Raw genomic sequence first — 8,869 nt, forward strand, 5'->3', positions numbered from 1 at the left:
AGAGAGAGAGAGAGAGAGAGAGAGAGAGATGGAGGGAGAGGGAGAGAGAGGGAGAGACTAAGTTAAGCTTTTATTAAATGATAAGAGGCTGTGCATGTGCTTTTTTTGGATCAATACAGGTATTGATTAACTTTATTTTGAGCTGGGGTGATAGCAGTGAAGGGAGTGCTATAGTTAATATGTATAACGAATATCAAGCTATTAGCAGTGCATACAAGAATTTGAATGTAGCAGAAAATGTGTACATATTACAAAGTTGCTGGGGTTTTTTTTTGCACTGACATACACTTTAAAAAGAAATATCAGAATTGCCTCATGCATTCTGGTGGTTTAACAACATGCAGTAATTTTGTTATAAGGTGCTTCCATTCTAGGGGATAGTACATTTATGTAAAGGTGCCCATACACCTGCCGATTATCGTACGATAATCGCGGGTGATCCCGCGATCGTACGATAATCGACAGGTGTATGGAAGGCGTGCAACCGTTTCCACTGTACGGTCGCACATCTTTTGTCTTCCCTAGCACGCTTGAAAACCTGCCGAACATCGGAAGATTTTCGGCGGGTTAGTGGCGTGCTCGGAAGGCAAATGCCGAATGGGCGTGTGTGTGCGCAAGCGCACACTGCCCACTCAGCATTGGAATCATTGCAAGCCCTCCCCTCAGCGGGGAGGGCTGACGATGATCGCAAGTACAATCTGCCTGTCCAAAATGGGCAGATCGTACAAGCTTTTAATTACCTTACAACCATCGCACAACGAAAGTCGTGCGATGGTTGTAAGGTGTATGGGCACCTTAAGACAAACTTGTGCAATGGGATAGATTAGCCATTATCCTCCAGCTGTATTACAACTTTCACTAAGCTTGACTAAAGGTGCCCATACACTGCTCGATTCTCGTACGAGAATCGCGGGAAATCCCGCGATCGTACGAGAATCGAACAGTGTGAACGAAGACGTGCAACCGTTTCTACTGTACGGTCGCATGTCTTTTGTCTATTTACAACCAACTAAGGTCTTGCGATGGTTGTGAAGTGTATGGCCACCTTTAGATAGATAATAAACACCACTAATGTAAATGTGCCGTTTTTATAAAGTATGGTGCATTTGTTAACACTCAGGGAAATCTTTTGATAAATATGTTTCTTTTCCTTTCCTGTTTGCCTTTATGGGAAGAAAGAAAGGAATGGACAGCATGTTTATTGCCAAATTGAAGTTTTTAGTCAAAATGAAAAATGCATGGTATTAGAGGAGAAAAGGAAAAACAGCCATGGCTTCCTTTTTTACTCCAACAAGTTAATACGCATGGTTGCTGCCATCTATTACACATGATGAATGTCAGTTCATTTTCCAGTGTCTGGACAGGTGCTAAACAAGATGTATGTTTTACAGACCACACTTTTATTTAATACCTTCTAAGCGAGAAAGACCAGCATGTATGGTGATGTGATCACCTATACAGCCCCCTAAATCAGTGAAGCTTACGTTGACAGTAATAAGGCTTGTGTGTCACATATGGAATCCAATATGTTTTAAGTTATTCCATTGGAAACTTTACAAGAAAAGAGGTAAATCACTGGGAAATTAGGAGATGCCTACAGACAGACAGGATGATATGGATATTTAAGTCTCATTTCCCGTTAGCATTGTTTCTTTCAGTTTAACAACATGGCACAGCACATATTAACACCAAATGTTTGCTCATTTTAACCTTGTAAGTGATAACAAAGTGAGATAACACTGCAAGCTAACCATATTGCATGTGTGTGACTTCCTGCATGAAGACTTCAGGTTTTTGTTGTGTGTGATCTCACTACTAACATTTAGCTCTAGACAAGTTGTTGGGGGCTAGGAATAAAATAGTCAGTGACTTGTATAAAAAAAAAGATATGATTGAACACAAATGTATTAAAAAGTGAATACATTTAAGTAGTACCATGAGTTTGTGTAAATTGAGCAAGTATGCATGAATATATTTAGGTGGATTGAAACAAAGTTTGTAATTTCCCCCAATTTGTGAATCAATACTATCATCCCTACACATAGGTGTCTAAACCTCGAAGTGAAACTCCACTTAAAAAAATGAAAAAAATAAATTAATGCATTATAATATAGTGTGTGTGTGTGTGTTCTTAGGAGAAAATCTATGTGTGCACAATTATTGGGCAACTATTAATGTGCAGGATTATTATGCAACAAAAAGGAAAATGAACATTTTCTCATCTCACTTGTTTATTTTTATCTGTTAAAGTGAGAATAATAAAGAAACAACTCAAAATTTACAAATAAACATTTCTGACATTTTCAAAAAGAAAATGAGTGATCGATTTAGCCACCCTTCGTTTCAATAACAGTCATCAACTTTCCCTCCATTGAACCTCTCAGTTTCTTCATCTGCTGACGATCAACTTTTTGTGCAGCAGCAACCACAGCCTCCCAGACACTGTTCAGAGAGGTGTATTGTTTTCCTTCACCGTAAATCGCCTGTTTAAGAAGGGCCCAAAAGTTCTCAATAGGGTTTAGGTCAGGTGAGGAAGGGGGCCATGTCATTATTATTTCATATTTAAAGCTTTTACTGGCTAGGCACACAGTGGAGTACTTCAATGCATGTGATACAGCACTGTCCTGCATAAATATCATGGTCTTCTTGAAAGATGCAGACTTTTTTGAAGAAAGTGTCTTCTAAAAACTGGCAGTAGGTTTGGGAGATGATTTTAAGGTTCCTCTTCAACCCCAAAGGTCCAACTAGCTCATATTTATTAATACCAGCCCATTAGTACCCCACCTCCACCTTGCTGGCATCTGAGTCAAAGTGGAGCTCTGTGCCCGTTACTGATCCAGCCACGGGTCCATCCATCTGGTCTGTCAAGAGTCACTCATCTCATCAGTTCATAAAACCTTTGAAAATCTGTCTTCAGATATTTCTTGGCCCAGTTTTGACCTTTCAACTTCAAATGTGTCTTGTTGAGTCGTGGTCGGTTTTCAGCCTACCTTACCTTGGTGAGCAGTGAACACCTTGTACGCCTGGGCACTCCAGGTAAGTTGCAGTTCTGGAATATGACAGCACTGGAGGAGAATGGGTTCCTGGTAGCTTCACTTTTGATTCTTCTCAAATCTTTGGCAGTTCATTTGCATGTTTCTTTCTCAACAAATTTCTTGCGACCCTGTTGACTATTTGCAACAAAAAAGTTTGAGGGTTCTGTGATCACACCCCAATATCTTAGCAATTTCAAGAGCGCTGCATCCCTCTGAAATAATTTTTTTTTTTACTTTTCAGTCAGTTAAATCTCGTTTTTGGCCCATTTTGCCTGAGGAAAAGAAGCTGCCTAATTATTATGCACACCTTGATATTGGGTTTTGAAATCCTCAGGCCACACCCGCCCTCATTAGGAGATGCCAAATTTCTGGTAATTTTGAAGCCATGAGAAAAAAAAATCACGTTTTTTCCCGGAAAAAAATGAAAATGTACGGAAAAAGGTTAAAAAATTCAGTGTGGAGTATTTTTACAATTTGAAAGTCATTTGTGGCATGCAAGGATGTGTGTTGTCATCCTTGTAGCTTTTGGAAAATATTTATTCTCACAATATTTGTAAATTGCCAAACTCTAGATGTTGGTCTCACCATTTTACGAAGAGGAGGACATTTTTTTTTACTGAGCAGACCATAGGTAAACATTATTCTGTGATGGTGTAGAACATTATTAGGAATCATTTAAAGGCTATGAAGATAAACTAATTTGTCAGTTACCTGTCAATTGAGGCCTGAGAGGACAGAAACGATCATCTTCTACCATACCAACAATCACCCAACTGTAGGAAGTACAAGATGGCACCCACAAGCTAACTAAACTGAAGCCTTTTCTCTGCAGTGCCCCTAGTGGCAGAAAAGGCATATTTCTTTTTGAGTTTGAGAACTGCATTCAGAAGTACAATGTTACTTGAATTGTATTCCAGTATTCCTCGTCTTCAGCTGAGAGAATGTGCAATGATTTTAAGACTTTACATAAAGTCTCAGAAATCTTTCATTAAGGTCTTTATGGTATATAGTTTGAATACCACACCAAATATATATTTTTTATTATTGTAAAATAACATATTCCACACTCCTTTTTTATTTTTTCCGGAAAAACCCCCCCAATTTTTCTGTTTTTTTTTTCCAGCCCTTCCCATCACTTTCCTCATTACACAAATACACATCGCCTGATATGCTGAAAACCAATAAGCCTTCAAGCTTATGCAGTTTGGATTTAGGACAATATGCATAACAATTGTGCATACTGTGTATCCATCTATCTACCGTGTTTCCCCGAAAGTAAGACCTACCCCGAAAGTAAGACCTAGCGCTATCTTCAGGGATTTCTGTAATATAAGACCTACCCGGAAAAAACAACCCAATTCAGTGGTAGCGCTAGCTTCAGGGATTTCTGTAATATAAGACCTACCCGGAAAATAAGACCTAGTTCGGTGGTAGGTCTTATATTACAGAAATCCCTGAAGATAGCGCTCGGTCTTATTTTCGGGGTAGCTGCACATAATAGAATTTTACATGTTAAGACCGGCTGCCTCGGCTGCCGCTGAAAACTACATTTCCCAGCAGGCACAGTGCGGCATGGACAGTGAGGTCGGGAACTTCTGACTGGTTTCTCCCAGGACGGCATCAGAGCGGAGAGCGGAGAGCAGACAGCTGCAGCCAGGTAAAAATAAGACATCCCCCGTAAATAAGACCTAGTGTCTTTTTTCATGAAAAAAAAAAATATAAGACAGTGTCTTATTTTCGGGGAAACACTGTATCTAGATAGATAGATAGATAGATAGATAGATAGATAGATAGACAGACAGACAGACAGATAGATATAGATAGATACACATACACACAATGCAATCAATGTAATTGTGCTGTAATTTTTTACACTGCAAAAAAAGTAATTTGGTAATCGGGAGGGGTTCTGTATTTGTCAATCTTAACATTGCACAGATGGCATTTACCCCCACATACGTGGGGGACGTATGAGTGACAACAAACAGACAATACTTATATGAGGCAGTACAAAAGTGCCAAAAGTATGACTGCAATCTATACAATCGAGACAAATTAATGCAAATAAAATAGAAAAAAAGAGTTTAACTTTGAAATAGCTATGTCACAATTATGAATATAACTGCAAAGTTAAGTCATTAGCATGAATGCCAATTATCAGAATATGGACAAAGCAGGACAGGAGCGCGACTACCAAAAGGACGTGGATAGGTATATGCAGTACAGATTGTAAATGGATCTTTGTGTGTGAAAAATTCCGTGATTAAGAGGGATTCCTCGAAACACGTAGCCACTGGAGACACCCGACCACCAGAGACCGCCACCACCTGAGACCTCCACCGCCCACACCGCAACCGATCCAGACCAACGACGCACGGCGTGCCCTAGCCGCTTGTAGCTCCTCCCCATTTTTCCGTCTTTGACCGACGCGGCTCGGCCCGGCCAGCCGAGTCCGTGGATGGCCATACGGATCCGCACCTCCAATTGATCAGCCTGTTACACCACCGGAGACACTCCTGCGATCCTGGACCTTCCAAAGGAGGGTGGCATATAGATCACGGGGGAGTCTCTAACTGTAAGTCCCTTTGTCCACTAGTAACAGTGTCACGGAATTTTTCACACACAAAGATTCATTTACAATCTGTACTGCATATACCTATCCACGTCCTTTTGGTAGTCGCGCTCCTGTCCTGCTTTGTCCATATCTGCAATTTTGAATAGACAGGGTCCTCTCCCTGTACCGAGGAGCTGCTGCACACCCTTACACAATAGTCACCGAATTGTAGTGTGCCCACAGGAGTGTGCTTTATCCTTTTTTGTTTTTTTCTGTAATTATCAGAATATGTCAGGCATAAAATTAATGTTTCAATTAGCACTTCCAGGTGTGGTCTTTATTTTGTTAAGGAGCATGAGGCAAACACTACTCCAAAGAGGCCAAATATTAATTCGCTAAACTTCAGGCACATATTTCACAAACATAAAAAATAATACATTTGTCAAGGGCAACATTAATCTAGGACAACATGCAGTATATCTAACATAAACAAACTGCATTGGCAAAGAGAATGAGTGGTCAAGTTAAAATGTATTTAAAAGAAAAACATGCGTTCTGAGTTTTGCATAGTGTGAGAGCGTTAAACCCACTTTTAATTTGTTTTTGCGGTTTGTGTTGCCATTAAGGAGATATATCACTCTTTTTTGTCTTGTGACTATTGTCACACAGGCTAAAAGAAATGGAGAATCCACAATTATAGAGCTGCATAAGAGCAAAAGTTAAGTGGAAATCTTGCAATGGGGACAACTCTTTCAGTGACAATTTAGATGAGAACTCCCCTAAATTTGGGGAGATTCCTCCTTTCATCCTGTTGGGCATCTAGGACAAGAAATTAAGGTAAATCTCCCCAGCAGGACACAGAAAGCAGAAATCATAAGCAGTATTAACCATTCTCTACCATGTCCGAAAATCAAACAAACTGAAGTATACGTACAGTATAGCAAAACATATTTTTCTAAGTTCATTGAGAGGATTAAGACAGACACTTAACAGGATACAAGCACTACAGAAGGTCAGGGTCTAAAACCTTGACAAAATAAAAACACCTTTGTGACCCCTTCTCAGCAAAAAGTGCACTGCCACAGTTGCATACCTGCTGTGTTACAGCACCACCACCTCCTCTATCTCCTCTAGCCACTTTGAGGATTTGTAAATAGTTTCCGTGGCCACTGCATTTCTGGTTCTCATTCTTGCTTCTGCAGGAGAGCTTGTACAATACATCTGGAAACATGTGCCTGCCACAACACTTCTGCTTGAGACCTTGGTGATGCAGGATGACCCTGTCTTCCCTCTGCGGACTTACCGAAACCTGGTCTACATAAAGATACTGTTGATGCATAGACACTTTGATACAAAGTGGCTCCAGGATTAGGGAGTTCATGCCATTCCTTTACATCTAAAACGCACTTTGGAGTAGAAAGAGAGCACACCCTCCCTTTCTCCCTTCTGATGTCTTTTTTCTTTCTTTATCCTCTGGATCTCCAACGCTGTTTGGAGGATATTCGTTTTTTTTTGTTTTTGTTTTTTTCCGTTCAGAATCCCCCGTTTATACAATTTTATATATTTATGTATTGTATATATGCACGATTTTATTCACATTTTTAGTAGATGTGGTTTTATAAGGATTTTTTGTACACTGGTTTGTAGCCTCGGCTGTTTAAACAAGTGATTAGCACCACTGAATGCCAGACTTAATTAATTCACTCGTTTAAACCACACTTTATATTTTTAAGCATTTATCCTTTTATAGTATAACTTCTTTTATACGACAACACACATATATATACATCCATTCAATTGTTACACTCACGATCAATCATCACCCAGTTAAATTACACATTTTTATTCACAGCCTCGTGACTCCACGAGATGTTGAAAGGTGATGCGAGGAATCTGACACTGCACTGTTGCCCTTCTGTTGTCTTGTACCAGTCTTGCCAGTCTCCGTTCTGCCCTAACATTGACTAGTCGCTGACGGCCACAATTCGCACGTTCAGACCCAGATTTTCGGCTGACAGTCCAGTCTTTAAACACTTTAACAATGAGCCCCTCTTAAACATTTAACGAATTCTGCTGTTTTGCTGATATTCACTCCATGGCTTGAGCGCCAACAATCATCCCACGTTCAATGACTGTTAAATCGCACTGTTTACCCATATCTTCCAGAAAAAAAATAACTTCTAATGTCGTGGTAAACAACCTGCTTCCCTATTATAATGGTCTGGCCCTCTAGCAACTTCAGCAAGAAATTATAACTAATTATAGCTATTTTGCCTGCAAACGTCAGGTGGTCATAATAAACTGGCCACTCAAACTGAAAACAAGCCTGCAAACCTGGCTCTACTACATGGTATTTTAATACCCATATTATCAATTCTAAATATAAGCCTGCATCATGTGCAGGTAAATTCTGATCGAGCTAACGGAAGTACAAAGCAAATTAAACATTTATTTACTGTGGTTTCATAATATGGGCACACACAGGCACAATTTTTAAGCTGCCAATGGCTTATTGCTCCAAGATGTACTACTATACAATTCTCATATTACCAGCACTACCATGGTGCTTTGTGAGTTATATCTCTTGGATATTGTCTTTTAGATCACATCATCATTTGTTGATCTTTGCTGCAAGAATATGTATCTAAGCTATATTTTACAAAACATTTGTTGTTGGGTTAAATTTTAAAAGTTATTAAACATAACTATTGAACTATGAAAGAGTCATAAAAATATCTAGACATGAAATTACATGTCTTTCTTTATAGCAAACCCAATATACATTACTAAGTGGGGATGTGGTTTAATTGCAGTAGATTTGTATTTCTTCGCTGTCCTCCCTTTCCTCCCTACAAAATCTGTTTTTTTTTTCTTTTCTTTTCTTGCTATCGGACTGAAGATTTACAGAGCAGCCATATATTAAACTCTCCCCAGAGCTTCTGTTTCAGCATGTTATGAAATTAGGCTATTAACAGCCTGGTTATAAATCGGTCTCAGACATGATTAACACTTTGTGAAATCTCACAACTTGATTATTTTGGAGTACATGTGGACTACAGTTTCTTTTCACGGCTAAAAAAAAAAAACATAATGCCAATGTATTATTCCCAATTTGTTTCTTGACTGTTCCTTTTACTCATTTTTTACCTGGACTGGATAGAGCAGATTTTTTATTTCATTACTTGCTACTGCAAAGGCAAGTTGGTATGCCAGGTAGTAGGGTCAATTTAGTTAAATCAGTTCTCACACTAGTCTACATCTTTCTTTGACTGGTAATATC

The 8,869-nt window shown here is 39.3% G+C and overlaps 1 protein-coding gene across 1 annotated transcript in view; it reads right to left on the reverse strand.

Moving 5' to 3' along the window:
• The window catches only part of CRIM1 (cysteine rich transmembrane BMP regulator 1), a 615,863-nt gene that overhangs the window by 297,973 nt on the left and 309,021 nt on the right, over positions 1–8,869 (reverse strand). The gene's annotated exons all lie outside the window — the stretch shown is intronic.

Source organism: Nanorana parkeri, unplaced genomic scaffold, assembly GCF_000935625.1.
Source record: "Nanorana parkeri isolate BGI_ZX_2015 unplaced genomic scaffold, ASM93562v1 scaffold876, whole genome shotgun sequence".
In the NCBI taxonomy this organism is placed as follows: Eukaryota; Metazoa; Chordata; class Amphibia; order Anura; family Dicroglossidae; genus Nanorana; species Nanorana parkeri.